General features: G+C 37.6%; 2 protein-coding genes across 2 annotated transcripts in view; one reads left to right on the top strand and one right to left on the bottom strand.

The window, feature by feature from the left end:
- Positions 1-16,016, top strand: part of LOC110385588 (uncharacterized) — a 933,915-nt gene that overhangs the window by 90,569 nt on the left and 827,330 nt on the right. The window lies entirely within an intron of this gene.
- LOC101737121 (uncharacterized) overlaps positions 1-16,016 on the bottom strand; it is a 63,359-nt gene that overhangs the window by 30,863 nt on the left and 16,480 nt on the right. The gene's annotated exons all lie outside the window — the stretch shown is intronic.

Genomic DNA, 16,016 nt, shown 5'->3' with positions numbered 1-16,016 from the left:
TTGGGCAGCCGTTATGTTAAAACTAATTGAGACCTCAATCTTAAGATCTAAGTGCCACTCGTCCTGAGATCTGATGGAGCGTGAGCTCATTTGCCACCACTTGTCCGATTTCGATGAAACTTGGATAATTAACATTGACCTTTCCTGGAAGGTTTCGTGCTTAATAAACCTAAAGGTATGGGTGAAAGACTTGTCAACGCGTATGTGTTAAACGGAAATTGAGTGTTTCGTAAATGATCATCCGGGATTCAAAATTCGATTATATGGTGTTGATACCTCAACACTTATTTTAAGTGTGGAATTTTCTTTTGTGTCTGGTCATTTAAATTTGAAAAATAAACTACTTATTTCTGATTTATAAATAGACTATAGTTTTACTCGTGTATTGACTCGCGTTAATGTAGAAATTAATTAAATCTATCACTCGACTATTGTCCATTTTTCTGGATATATAGTAAGTACCCTGTATACTTTTCTATATCCCTGACAATGTTGCAATAATTCCTGATCGATTAATTTACGACAAACTTCGTATTTATAAAATTAATTTAATGTTATGTGTTATGTATGCTTCAACAAAGTTACATCGGCAGGTCTTTAATTTCTTAGTTACGACTCTGATTTTCACTTCTTACTCTCACATTGAAGATCGACTCCAGGATTTTTATTCCGAATTCTTTGGCTCGCAAGGATCGTATGTTGAACAACTTTGAACGCCAATTAAGATATCCACATAGCTCGCACGCTCGTGTAACTTGGAAATTTCGAGGAATAACATTGACGCAGCCGTGTAACGAGGCTATGAATTCTAACACAGCGTAATAGCAACCAGCCCTCGGGCTTGCTTAGTAAACTGCTAGATAAAATAGATACCAATTCATTAAACAATTTAGCTATGTCAAATATATGTAACATATGCTTTGTGACTTAAAGAGGTTAATATGTTATACAGGTGACATAAATGTTAATTTCAATATTGAAACATTAGAAGAAGGAACATAAGAAATATAAAAATATTTTTGATTTTTTTTATATTTTTTTTTATTGCTTAGATGGGTGGACGAGCTCACAGCCCACCTGGTGTTAAGTGGCTACTGGAGCCCATGGACATCTACAACGTAAATGCGCCACCCACCTTGAGATATAAGTTCTAAGGTCTCAGTATAGTTACAACGGCTGCCCCACCCTTCAAACCGAAACGCATTACTGCTTCACGCCAGAAATAGGCGGGGCGGTGGTACCTACCCGTGCGGACTCACAAGAGGTCCTACCACCAGTAACACCACCAGTAATTGTAAAATAGCTTTAAATGTTGTTTCTCTTTATAGAGCAACTCAGTTTGTGCTATAGTTTTATTAGGCTAAACTTTATTTTTATGTGAAATAAACATTATATATATTTAACTATAGTAATTCAGCAATATAAAGGGTTTTTTTTGTGAAAGCTCAGATGGATTTGTTTGTTCCATTATACAAGCCGTATATTTGTTTGTTCATCGTAGTTTAAAACGAAGAAACAATCCAAACAAAAGCATCAAAAACTCGAGGCTCACGGAATACGGTGATATCTCTTTACCTTACCTTTTAGACCTTACCTTACTTATTACCTTAAAGACATAAAAACGCGTGCTGGTTATAAAGGAACTAGTAAAAGAGAAATTGTCAAGAAACGTTTTAGTAGTAGAACTATAAACTTTACGTTTACCGGTGTGGGAACAGATGCACGGTATAGGAATGATGTGTTCGCTCCATTTTATTTTATCAAATGGTTTCATTGATAATAGGCATAAAAAAGGTATACCTTAATATTACTAAGAAATATAAGGCCGCTGTGGTTTATTTGGTTGATTAATCTGAACATTGTAGGTCTTTTTGCCTTGTGCTTTTGAGCCTTTGCTCGCCCACCTGCCCTGATAAAACTGGAAAGGCCTCCGGGCCACCAGTAATCCCTTAAACATAAAAAAAAACAAATATTTTATTTCAAACTAGCTATCCGCACTCGCTTCGCTTCGGAACTTCGATCAATAATATTGATCGAAGCTTCGAAAACATGAAATTTTATTATGATAGCGGAGTCCCGTATGGTACCCGCGGTTATTGTCGTACCGCGGGTGACGTTGCGGGGCAAAGCTAGTCTAAAAAAGTAGCTTAAGTTACTCCTTATATCATCAGCTACCTATCAGTGAAAGTTTCATCAAAATCGGTCCAGCCGTTCCCGAGATTATCCGAAACAAACAGACAGACAAAAATTGTAAAAAATGCTATTTTGGTCTATGTACCGTATATATATTCATATGCATGTAATAAAAAGCGGTTATTTCAATATTACAAACATACACTCAATTTCGACCAGCTAGCTCGATTGAGTACCCGATTCAAACTTTGTATAGTTAGCAAGCTTACGCAAGGTTCTTGGCAATACATCGTCATATCGTGATATGTGGAGAGAGCACACTGCTTCAGCGTAAAACTTGTCTTTTTTAATAGATTAAACAGAAATATTTCAAATGACACAATCTTTTGTCAGTCCAACTTATCATTGTATGAAATCTTCGGCCAGCTAGCTCGATTGATTATCCGATTGAAACTTTGTATAGTTAGCAGCTTACGCAAGGTTCTTGGCAATACGTCATCATATCGCGATTGGTAGGATAGGAGTGCGCGTAGCCTCAGCATAAAACTTGTATTTTTTTTAGATTAGATTGTGCCTTAATGGCCTTTACACGGCTTTTCTCTGATCTCACACCACCGGTAAACTATTTACTTGTTTGATGAATAAGACGTTAATATACTGTCTATAGAATTGTTGTACATATCGTTATCTATACTAATATTATAAAGCTGAAGAGTTTGTTTGTTTGAACGCGCTAATCTCAGGAACTACTGGTTCGATTTGAAAAATTCTTTCAGTGTTAGATAGCTCATTTATTGAGGTAGGCTATAGGCTATATAACATCACGCTAAGATAAGAGCACCAATAAAGAATGCTTCGAAATCGGGGCTTAAACAGCTCTTTAGCATTCTATAATTCAAAAATATTTTCTTTCTACGTAAATGAAGTGGGGGGTAAAATTTAGCGTTATGCCAAAGTAACTATTCCACGCGCATGGAGTCTCGGGCAAAAGCTAGTCACAAATATACGTATTATTGTAACATTTTATTTTTTTCGACTACATTATGCAATACATGTTTTCTTGGTTTATTTTCGGACGTAACTATCGGTCTATATATTTACGGTCGGTTTTGACTAGCTTGTTATTTACGCTTCCACGAGCATATGATTAGGTTGTACGCTTCGATAATACAAATCCAAATTACAATTTTAGGCTCGTTAATGCATGATTTAACAAAGGAATATTAAATAGCTTACGCGAAAACATTAGGCAATCCTGGATACGTTTTTTTTTATTGCTTAGATGGGTGGACGAGCTCACAGCCCACCTGGTGTTAAGTGGTTACTGGAGCCCATAGACATCTACGACGTAAACGCGCCACCCACCTTGAGATATATTACGTTCTAATGTTACAACGGCTTCCCCGCCCTTCAAACCGAAACGCATTACTCCTTTACGGCAGAAATAGGCAGGGTGGTGGTACCTACCCGTGCGGACTCACAAGAGGTCCTACCACCAGTAAAAAAGTTTTATCAATTGCAGATAAGTAGCGTTCAAATCAATACGTTTGAAATAAACTTGAAGTAAATCGCTTAAGTTTCCGTAATAACTGTGAATCATTTTATCTGTTTGATTAACAGTTTCCAAACAGTTAACCGGGCTTTGGATGATTTATTAATTCACCGATATTGCTCTAATCTAAATCGTTGTTTTTAAATTATTGTACATATTTTGAATATAATATAAATAATATATTCTTCTTCTCAGTCGCATGCACTCTTGGCAGAGTGGTCGTGGTCATCACTTCGGTTGGTGGTGCGCTTCACCAGACGTCGCCATTCCTCGCGTACCGCGGCCCTTCTTGTGCACTCGTTAACGGGACCGTTTAGAGCTGCCTTTATTTGTTCGGTCCATCGTAACGGTGATCTGCCGCGCGGTCTTGTACCCTCTATCATGCCCTGCACCACAAGGCGCTCAACTGAGTCGTCACCCCGCCAACTGCGATGTCGTACAGTCATACATTTACTTAGGTGCACTGATATCGAACACGGGCGGGTGCGTTGATGAAATCAAGCGGCGTATGGCTGTTTCGAGGTCAGCCATGGACAGGCTGAAGAAAATATGGGGGAATCGAAATAATATATAAAATTACATTTTTATGTCGGCGCAAATATGACTATTTACCTACTGATCATCAACTAATTACTCTGTGATAAGAAATTGATGTTAAACAGTCCCTTTTATTGTAATTTCAATACTTTAAAATCTTGTAAACACGCTCACGTGTTTAATACTTGTAAACACGCTGACGTGTACGAAGTCCTGTAAATACGGCTGTGCTGTCTAGTGTTTATTCATGTTAGGTCTCCTTCGGAGGCGTTCGGGTAGCTGTTAGCAAATCCCACCCCTCCTGGCTGAGCCTTTGCTCGCCCACCTGTCCTGGTGAAACTGGAAAGGCCTCCAGGCCACCAGTAATCTTTCAATCATAAAAAAAAAAAAAGAAAAAAAAAAAGTGTTTATTCATTCGTGTCCGAGCCGTAGTAAAGTACGGATCTCTCTGGAATGTTGTTATGCTTCTCGTTAAATATACGCAGCTCACAAAGTTCTTGTGAAGCTTTGTTTCGGAAGCCCAAACATGAGTCATCATCGAGAACTTAATGAGCGTGACGTCACCAATGCTGACGTCACACTTTTTAAAAACATTCCTTCAGCGTTTCTCCTCCGACATATATATAATTTGAAAATAAATATACCTAGTCAGGTCATAAATTCTGTCACATGTTTAATGTAAAATAATTGAAACAAGTTTATTCATTATGTAACCATTCATATACCAAAATGAACTTAACAAAACATAGATTCTTATGACACTAAAGTTTATTCAAAATGGCCTCCCTGATTTTAAATACAGGCCTTCAATCTGCACGGTCAGTCGTCTATCGCAGCACGAACGAGGTCCATGTCAATATCGGCGGCTGCCTTAATCAAGGATGTCTTGAGTGACTCCAAATTGGGATGAGGCTTTGAGCACGCCTTTTCCTCCAAGTGTTGCCATATCTTGTAATCTAACGGATTCAAATCTGGACTGGAGGAGGGCCAGTCTTCGTGCCGGATGAAGTCGATTTCACGCGCCGCCAGCCAGTCTTGTGTGCTCTTCGCTCTATGAGCTGGCGCCGAATCTTGTTGGAATACCCAGTGCCTGTTATTGAACATGGTATGAGAAACAGGTTCCACAAGGTTCGTCAGGACTGTATTTTGATACACAACTGCATTCGTTTTTACACCTTTCTCACAAAAATGTACCTCTGTTAAGCCCCAATAAGAAACTCCCAACCATACCATGAGCGAGGATGGAAAATGACCTCATTGGACACGCGGAATACGGTTGCTCGCTTCTTCACTACTGTGTGCGTACACCTTATCATTTTGTTTGTTGTAGCTCTCTTCTACGGTAAAAAATTTTTCATCCGAAAAAAGAATTTCCCGATATATTTTTTCCGCGTACCGCTTCAACAAAGCGCGCCATCTCTTCAGTCTCAGGTCCATTAGACGAGCATTCAAACGATGTCCTGTTTTTCTTCGATATGCCCGAAGCCCTAAGTCTTCATTTAACACCCTTTTCACCGTGGTTCTGCTTAACCCCATCTGAAGGGCCAACAGTTTCTGCTTACGTTTGGGATTTCTTTGAATTCGCGCCTTCACAGCTTTTAACACTGCTGGAGTCCTAACAGACCGAGGGCGACCACTTCTTGACCTGTCATCTACACTAGAGTCTTCAATGTATCGTTTGATGGTACGATAAACGAATCTTTTGGTTATATTCAAAATTTTCAGTATGTTCAAAATTTGAATTGGCGCGTAACCGCAACGATGCAACGCAATAACTGCAACACGGTCTTCTTTAAGCGTCCACTCCATATTTAAAAATGAGTAAAATTTTAAAAGTGTACATTTTTATTTTCTTGAACAATTCGAAATTCGAATTCAATAAACTTTTTTGTGGCCAGCATTCTAAAAGAAAAGTTATTACTGTGTGACAATACTTATGACCTGACTAGTTAATTTGCGGTAGGCAGTGACTTGGCTCTGCCCCTGGCATTGCTGAAGTCCATGGGCGACGGTAACCACTCACCATCAGGTGGGCCGTATGCTCGTCTACCTACAAGGACAACAAAAAAAAATAAAAATAAGTTTAATACATACATAAGTTTTATTATATTAAAGTCGAAATCGTAAAATTAAGGAGAAATTAATGACAGAAACTACTCAAGTGCTATCATTACACCAGTTTCTGCAGCGAAGATGCATTTTTGATGGATGGATTGCCCTTTATATGTCTATTCACTGGTAGGTGAACTTTATATAATACAATTACGATTTTGACTTTGTGAGATAAAGCAAGTGGTGCGTGCATACACGGTGTGATTTCTGTATTGCTTATTCTTTAAAGAATTCTATGCGTGCAAACAAGCAAAAACCAAAGTTGTATGATAATTATTTTTTTATTGTTTTGGTTTTTTTATGGCTTAGAAGGGTGGACGAGCTCACAGCCCACCTGGTGTTACCTGGTTACTGGAGCTCATAGACATCTACAACATAAATTCGCTATCCACCTTGGGATATACGTTCTAAGGTCTTAGTATAGTTACAACGGCTGCTCCACCCTTCAAACCGAAACGCATTACTGCTTCACGGTAGAAATAGGCAGGGCGGTGGTATCTACCCGTGCGGACTCGTAGAGGATTTTTAATGCGGACGCGTAGAAGATTTTTATTACACAATGTAGTTCCTTAACCGTGGAAGTAAATCGTGAACATCTGTTAAGTACGTATTTCATTAGAAAAATTGGTACCCGCCTGCGGGATTCCAATACCAGTGTCTCATGCATCTTTAACACGAGCGAATCTGATCGCGTTAATGCTTCGCGACTGAAATAGAAAGGGTGATGGTGCCCACCAGTGCAAGCTCAGAAAATGCCCTACAATCAGTTGCTACGTAAATTTTGATTTTTATTACGTCCAGTTGTCCCTTCCACGTGAAAGTAATTCCTGAGGATGTATTAAGTAAAAACTTATAGTTATTCTACTAAAATATAATATAACGTACCTCAAGAAATTTAAAAGAATTAAAATATGTACATTATATCTATAGAGTGTAATGAAGAAACGTTTTCTTTATCAAAAATTTGCTGAATTCATTATTTTTAGTACTTTCTGTGAAATTATCGTTTCTTTCTCATTCAGTACGTTCAAACAGGTCTAATGTTGACAGTACTAAGAATTTTACGATCGATTTATCCGAGGCATTAGAAAGAATCAACAAGAAAGCGCCGAAAAGAATCGGTGAAAAGACTCAGCGGGACTGTGCGTAATGTATTTTTTATTTGTTTACTTTGCCTTACTTAGACAGCTCTTTTACAACCCGCCTACTCTTAGGTGCACCTGACGTCTCTGTTACCAAGAATTTCAATATACCCCTAACTGACTAAAAGAACTGTGAGTATGTGTGAACAGATTTCTCGTTATGTACCATTATTTTTGAGCGAATTAAATTGGCTGCTGGAGAATATTTTTTGGATAAAATTTTAAAGTGAATTTTTGCAGTATCCACTTAAGACTAATTAGATAGCTTAATTAAATTTGTTGTTCGATTTGCTAGAGACGTCAACCTTAAGGCTTTAAAATTAAGATGATTTCGGTTAAATATTCTCCTCTTCAGAGCGAAGACACCACCCCCATAATGCGTCGTTGCCTACTTAAAATGGTATTTAGGGAAAGTTAATGGAAGCATTGCGACTATGCCGATATTAAAATCATGCAGCGGATTCCAAAATTTCTGAAAAATATACAATTAAACATTTCCACGGTGACCTTATCAAACAACAATCGGAAATTTTATTGTAAATATTATTATAGAAGTCCGAAGTAATTTTTCTTCTTATCTATATATTAATACGTGAAGCAAAAACTTTGTATCCTTTCTTACGAAAATTGCGCGGACGAAGGAGTATGAAATTTTCCACACTTATAGAGAATACAGAGAAGTGCACAATGCTAATATTTTTTTTAAATAATGCATAAAAGATACATTAAATCAATAAAGAAAACATTACACACACTACATACCATATATTTGACGCACACACGCATGCATACTATTTATTGTCAAACTTTTGTTCTTGACGTCTGTTGTCAAATTGAGAATAGATTAAATATTGTTTGTCTTTGTTAATATTTTTTATAGTGTAGTCTTGGCGAAATTTGTGATTATAGAAGTATAAAATACAATCATAATAGTATACAAACTTACAAATTACAATTACAATTAATTATAGTCGAATTTCGACTACTGCGGGACCTCTAGTCTATCTGTTTAATTGCGTCAATAAACTTTTTATTTAAAATCTCATGTTACTTACCCAACTATAATTACCAAACCACCAATAATTATCGTAAACAAAAGCAGTCGGTCGACATTTGTTACCTACTGTAATTAAAGAACAAAATTACTCAAATTATACATAATTTGAGCGCGTTTATGTATATTTTAACCAATGGCTTTTCGGTGATAATTTATCGGTGATATATTATTTGACGTGGTAAACGTACGTACGTACGTGACGAAAGCGTACTTCAAAACTGGGTCTTGTGAATACTGCTAAATACTAATATACAAAAAAAAAACCAAAGAAACATCTAAATTTCCTGGTGCTTCTTACACTGCAAGAAACTTAACATTTATAATCAGTTGATGCGCGTCGTTAAAAGCAAAAGTACACGCGTGCATGATTCAATTGCTTTTGTTTTATATTGGACTAGCGACCCGCCCTCGCTTCGCTTCGGAAACAATAAAACACACATGAAACAAAAAAAAAAAAATAAAAAAAAATTAAAGAAAGTAGCCTATGTTCATCAGGGACAATGTCGGCCTCTAATGGAAAAAGAATTTTTTAAATCGGTCCAGTAGTTTCGGAGCCTATTCGAAACAAACAAACAAACAAATCTTTCCTCTTTATAATATTAGTATAGATGTCCTTAAAGTATGAACTAAATAAATATATTTCTATTCAAATGGAGGTAGTAAGTATACTGGCGTTTCAGTTTCGTGAACGGTTCTCGGAATACTCTTATCGAATCATATTAAAAAGAAGAATAAGAGAAGACAACAAACAACCTGCGTTCATTCCAGACATTATGGACATAACGTGACAACCCTAAAGTTTAGAAACGCAATTGGGACGCACGTAGTTGTTCCAGGGTTGAATTTTGCCAATTGCACGTGCAAGTTAGAGCCATCGAATATGGGAATAAATTTTGCGTCTCCCTACATGTTCTCCTTCCGGGAACGAAGATGATACTTAATATTTGTTTTTTATCGACACAATTGTTATTGCTTTTCACACTGGTGGTAGGTCCTCTTGTGAGTCCGCACGGGTCCGTACCACCGCCTCGCCTATTTCTGCCGTGAAGCAGCAATGCGTTTCGGTTTGAAGGGTGGGGCAGCCGTTGTAACTCTACTGAGACCTTAGAACTATATCTCAAGGTGTGTGGCGCATTTACGTTGCAGATGTCTATGGGCTCCAGTAACCACTTAACACCAGGTGGGCTGTGAGCTAGTCCACACATCTAAGCAATAAAAAAAAATTAAAAAAAATTGTTCATTGCGGTTGAACGCTAGTTCAGCGAGTAGGGAAAACTTTACATCAAAATAATTAAGACTTTAATTTCATATGTCAAGATAAGGAACGACATTGTTGACAACTAGATCATCATCAGATGCCAGAAAACGTCTAACTCCAATTAAGCTGTGACCACTTCACTCAGAGTTAGTCTATAAAACTATCTGTGCTATTAAAGGATCCTCAGGGTGGCGACGACAATTGAGATACTTTACATCCACACGAAGTAATATATTCTCTTTTGTACACGTTACGGCGGGTAAAATACGAATGCAACAGAGATATGCTAACCGCCGGTATTTATACAATCATCTTGACCTATTTTAATACAAACTTAGTAGGTAATATTAAGTATTGTGTATCTTAATTATTCTGTTGATTATTTACGTACAATTATTATTTAATAATATTGGGTTTGCGGAGGGACTTCGGTTCCCTCTGTATTTTGTACCGTATGTTCCATGGGGAGTGCTCTGAGGAATTGTTCGAGATGATACCAGCATCTCGTTTTTACCATCGCACCGCCCGCCACCGGAGTAGAGTTCATCCATACTACCTGGAGCCACTGCGGTCATCCACAGTGCGTTTCCAGAGATCTTTTTTGCCACGTACCATCCGGCTATGGAATGAGCTCCCCTCCAAGGTGTTTCCCGAGCGCTATGACATGTCCTTCTTCAAACGAGGCTTGTGGAGAGTGTTAAGCGGTAGGCAGTGGCTTGGCTCTGCCCCTGGCATTACTGAAGTCCATGGGCGACGGTAACCACTCACCATCAGGTGGGCCGTATGCCCGTCTGCCTACAAAGGCAATAAAAAAAAAAAAAAACTTTGAATTATGTAACATAAATAACATTAAGGTTTATTGCGCCGGAAGCTGTCAAGCGGAAGGCGCCAATAAAATATTATAAGTATAAAGAAATATGAATGAACTATTTACTTGATTATGAAATTACTAATTATAAGACAATAATAAGTTCTATATATTTCCTAAGTTCGTAAATAATTTATTATGTGAGGCCGGAAGTGTTGCTCGATAACAGTACATTACATTATATACGTCATGCAATGCCAACTTCGATTAGAATCGAAACCAGAAACTGAATAGCAAATTAGTAACAACAGTGAACAAACGTGTTTCGAGGAATAACCCAGAACGAAGTTGTTAGCGTTAATTATACTAAAATAACTCATAACTTGGTATCGAAGTTTCGGCGGGCGGCTAATACTCCGGTTTCGTCGTTATAGATGACTTTGGCAGCTAATTACAGCGTAGGAAATGCCACTGAACATCAAAGATGAAATGTTTTGAAATTGTTTATTTGCTATTGATTGATTTGGATAGATATTTAGAATTATACGTTAATTTATGAGGATAGAGGATTTTAATTAGACGCTAAGGATAAGCGTATCCGGATTCATCGAGTTACTTATTCCCAGTAAGGTCACTGGTGGTAGGACCTCTTGTGAGTCCGCGCGGGTAGGTACCACCACCCTGCCTATTTCTGCCGTGAAGCAGTAATGCGCCTCGGTTTGAAGGGTAGGGCAGCCGTTGTAACTATACTTGAGACCCTAGAACTTTATCTCAGGATGGGTGGCGCATTTACGTTGTAGATGTGTATGGGCTCCAGTAACCACTTAACACCAAGTGGGCAGTGAGCTCATCCATCCATTTAAGCAATAAAAATAAACAAACACCAATCACCAAACAGAAAAAAATATTCAAAACTTCGGTCATGTACATATACGATACATATCACATATATCATATCATACCTTATCATACATATAAGCTGCCTTTATTGATTATGATACGTAAGTTTAAAGAGACGATCTGAATGAAGAAGGAGAGCGTGGTGAGGAACATCTGAGAACGGCCTAAAAATACATAAATGGACTTTAAGCCTATCGAAATAATGAAATGAAAATAATAAATAAACTCAACATTAAACTGGAAAAGTAATTTTAATTACTTGAGAATATTTTATCCGCAGAGCTAATGCCCAAATATGCGACAGTACAATCCAATAAGCCGTCTCACATTTAAGATGAGGCATATTTAATAAAATCGAATATCATAACATTCGAGTATCATAGAGTCGGGAAACAATCAAGATCCAAATAATAATGTATACAATGATATGGAATACTCCAGAATGAATGAGTACTTAATTGCGTTTTCTTTAATATAATAAGAAAACAACATTAAGAGCCCTAAATCTCTTTTAAAATTAATAAAAACAGTAATTATTATATTGTACAAAACTGAACTCTCTTTTTACTCAATGACAGACAGGTGAATAATTCCGTCTAAGAAAAATATATTTTTTAAAACTAAAGAGTTTTTAAAGGTTTTAAATTGTGAAGGTTTTTCTTTACATGTACCTAGTCAGGTCATAAGTATTGTCACACAGTAAAAACTTTTCTTTTAGAATGCTGGCCACAAAAAAGTTTATTGAATTCGAATTTCGAATTGTTCATGAAAATAAAAATGTATACTTTTAGAATTTTACTCATTTTTAAATATGGAGTGGACGCTTAAAGAAGACCGTGTTGCAGTTATTGCGTTGCATCGTTGCGGTTACGCGCCAATTCAAATTTTTAACATACTGAAAAATTTGAATATAACCAAAAGATTCGTTTATCGTACCATCAAACGATACAATGAAGACTCAAGTGTAGATGACAGGTCAAGAAGTAGTCGCCCTCGGTCTGTTAGGACTCCAGCAGTGATAAAAGCTGTGAAGGCGCGAATTCAAAGAAATCCCAAACGTAAGCAGAAACTGTTGGCCCTTCAGATGGGGTTAAGCAGAACCACGGTGAAAAGGGTGTTAAATGAAGACTTAGGGCTTCGGGCATATCGAAAAAAAACAGGACATCGTTTGAATGCTCGTCTGATGGACCTGAGACTGAAGAGATGCCGCGCTTGGTTGAAGCGGTACGCGGGAAAAAAATATCGGGAAATTCTTTTTTCGGATGAAAAAATTTTTACCGTAGAAGAGAGCTACAACAAACAAAATGATAAGGTGTACGCACACAGTAGTGAAGAAGCGAGCAACCGTATTCCGCGTGTCCAACGAGGTCATTTTCCATCCTCGCTCATGGTATGGTTGGGAGTTTCTTATTGGGGCTTAACAGAGGTACATTTTTGTGAGAAAGGTGTAAAAACGAATGCAGTTGTGTATCAAAATACAGTCCTGACGAACCTTGTAGAACCTGTTTCTCATACCATGTTCAATAACAGGCACTGGGTATTCCAACAAGATTCGGCGCCAGCTCATAGAGCGAAGAGCACACAAGACTGGCTAGCGGCGCGTGAAATCGACTTCATCCGGCACGAAGACTGGCCCTCCTCCAGTCCAGATTTGAATCCGTTAGATTACAAGATATGGCAACACTTGGAGGAAAAGGCGTGCTCAAAGCCTCATCCCAATTTGGAGTCACTCAAGACATCCTTGATTAAGGCAGCCGCCGATATTGACATGGACCTCGTTCGTGCTGCGATAGACGACTGGCCGCGCAGATTGAAGGCCTGTATTCAAAATCACGGAGGTCATTTTGAATAAAATTTAGAATAGTCATAAGAATCTATGTTTTGTTAAGTTCATTTTGGTATATGAATGGTTACATAATGAATAAACTTGTTTCAATTATTTTACATTAAACATGTGACAGAATTTATGACCTGACTAGGTATATACATAATAATATGTATATTAAGAATAGTAATGAAAATATATTTAATGGTATAGAACATAAACAACTTCCTTTTATTTTAATTGTTTCTTACTATTAACTAGTTTAAGGAATCTATTTTAACAACAAAAAGCTCGTAGTGTATATAGTTCCAAGATAAATTTTAGAGGAGTTGAGTATATAATATTTGCCAAAAATTAAATAGTGTTTACCCACTCACTGATTTCAGTTACTAAGAATTGGTGACTAATGCAAAGAATAATGCAAAAGGACGATGATTGATTGATGTTATACCAACGTAAGAGATTATCTTCTTCAGCTTCCGTCCTATACTTGAAACAAAGCAATATCTCGTTCCGGCGTATCCGTTTTGAGACTGTTCCGGCTTACGTTAGAGATTTGATATCTGACGGGACTCCGTTGATGTTAAAATATAATTCAAACTTGACAGGACTTAAGTTTACATTGTCGTTCACAAATACATTTGGTAAAGGACCATAAATCTATTATAAGAAAGTGTTTCTGTATTAATTTTTTATCACAAGGTACTTAAATAGATGCGCATTTACGGTCTCTTTCATTTTACTAATGACGATTGGACAATCGGTCGTGAAAATGATCTAACTGTACAAACTGAAAATTCGCGTTGGTTCTTCTCCACAAAATGAGACTACAAATTACAAACAACGAGTAAATTATCTTATTTACATACATATACATACGTGGAGCTTCTAAAAACCTATGTTTTTACTTATAAATAACACGAAATCAGGTTTACACTTCAAGTAAACAGCGGCTTAGCGTAAACACTCAACGGGCCCTTGGGGCAGGGCCGTCCCATCGCTGTGTTGAAACGACTACACATAAAGAGGACGCTATGTCGAGACGTAATAATGTTATACCTAAATTTGAAACGCGGATGGAAAAAAATGTAACATATTTTTTTTACAATTTCCGAGAATTTATTTTATGGAAGCTCGGGGAAATGATATTCCTTAATCCGATATGACACCGGAAGTTTACAAACATCTGTAAGTGTGGTCTAGAAGCTACACCGCTTTATCTCGTTTGGCAAAATGCCCTGTGACTCAAGTTTAATTACTCAGTGCTTAAATAACACAGACAGGACTTGTTTAATTTAAAATTAACAAGACAGCAAGCACACTGATAAATTATTTTTAATGTAGGTACCAATGGACTTTCATTAAATTGCTGAATTTAAGCACTAATTTTAAACACAAACCGGTATGTATAACCGATGCGTTCTGGTTTGAAGGTGAATAATACAAGTGATTGTATTCACATTAAGATGCCCCTGGATTTGATCGCTTAATACCAGACCGATCATGAGCACGACCACACATCTAACGCAACGAAAAAAGAACAACTTTTTGAAGTGAAACTTCTTTAGAATCGTTGGGTGTGATTTCAAACTCGATGAAACGAAAAAATGAAACGTGAAGTTAAAACATCAATTCACAGAGGGCGGTACCTCATACTATAAAAGATGATTTACAATTATTTCTATTTAGTTTGTTATCAACAGATGCCGCTACACGTAAATTCAACAATTCCTGAATCGCGATGACGAGATGTTACACACTTGATAGACGTTCTCGTATTTCTCTTGCTAAATCATACATACATGGCGTAGAGATACCGTGATCTATTGCACTGTGGAGTGGTTGGTGGTTAACCCTTCCGATTTTTCTTACATTTTTTAAGTTTCACTTCTACCTTGTGTGACTTGCAGTGACTTGCACACACACTCTTTTTTTTAACACAGGGTACTCAATCACACTTGCCATTTAATGATACCCCCAGACACTAAAGAACACGTCAAAATATTTCAACTCCGTAGTGACACGAAGTAATGTTTCACTTGTAACTTCAAATTAAGTTTATACTCTGAGTCGTGTTTGCCTCAGCGTAAACAGGCTTGCGGTAATCACTCAGCAGGCCCTTGGGGCAGGTTCGTGTTATCCCGGCTTCATACGGATACACTGGGAAGACGCTATGCTACGACGACTAACGGAAAGCTATATTTCTTTCTGTATTTTTAGCATGTACTCTTCAAGCATGTAGACCGGTTTACAGTTGAGTGAAAATTAAATTTATATTGTCAAAAACTGAAAAGAATGGAACAAGAAATGCGTCGATATTTTGTGATGGCCAGGCGAGTTTATGGTTTCCCTATTATTACGTTACTATCGCGGAACCCTCAAAACTCAAATTTGTTTGCCTGTTTTATTACTAGTGGTAGGACCTCTTGGGAGTCCGTACGGGTAGGTACCACCACCCTGCCTATTTCTGCCGTGAAGCAGTAATGCGTTTCGGTTTGAAGGGTGCGGCAGCCGTTGTAACTATACTTGAGACCTAAGAACTTATATCTCAAGGTGGGTGGCGCATTTACGTTGTAGATGTCTATGGGCTCCAATAACCACTTAACACCAGGTGGGCTGTGAGCTCGTCCACCCATCTATTCAATAAAAACAAAAACCAGTAGCTCGGGGGCGTTATTTGACTTCACCCTGA

This window comes from Bombyx mori, chromosome 10, assembly GCF_030269925.1.
Source record: "Bombyx mori chromosome 10, ASM3026992v2".
NCBI classification, from domain to species: domain Eukaryota; kingdom Metazoa; phylum Arthropoda; class Insecta; order Lepidoptera; family Bombycidae; genus Bombyx; species Bombyx mori.
Note: the sequence above shows the minus strand (reverse complement) of the source record. Positions and strands in the feature narration are given on the sequence as shown.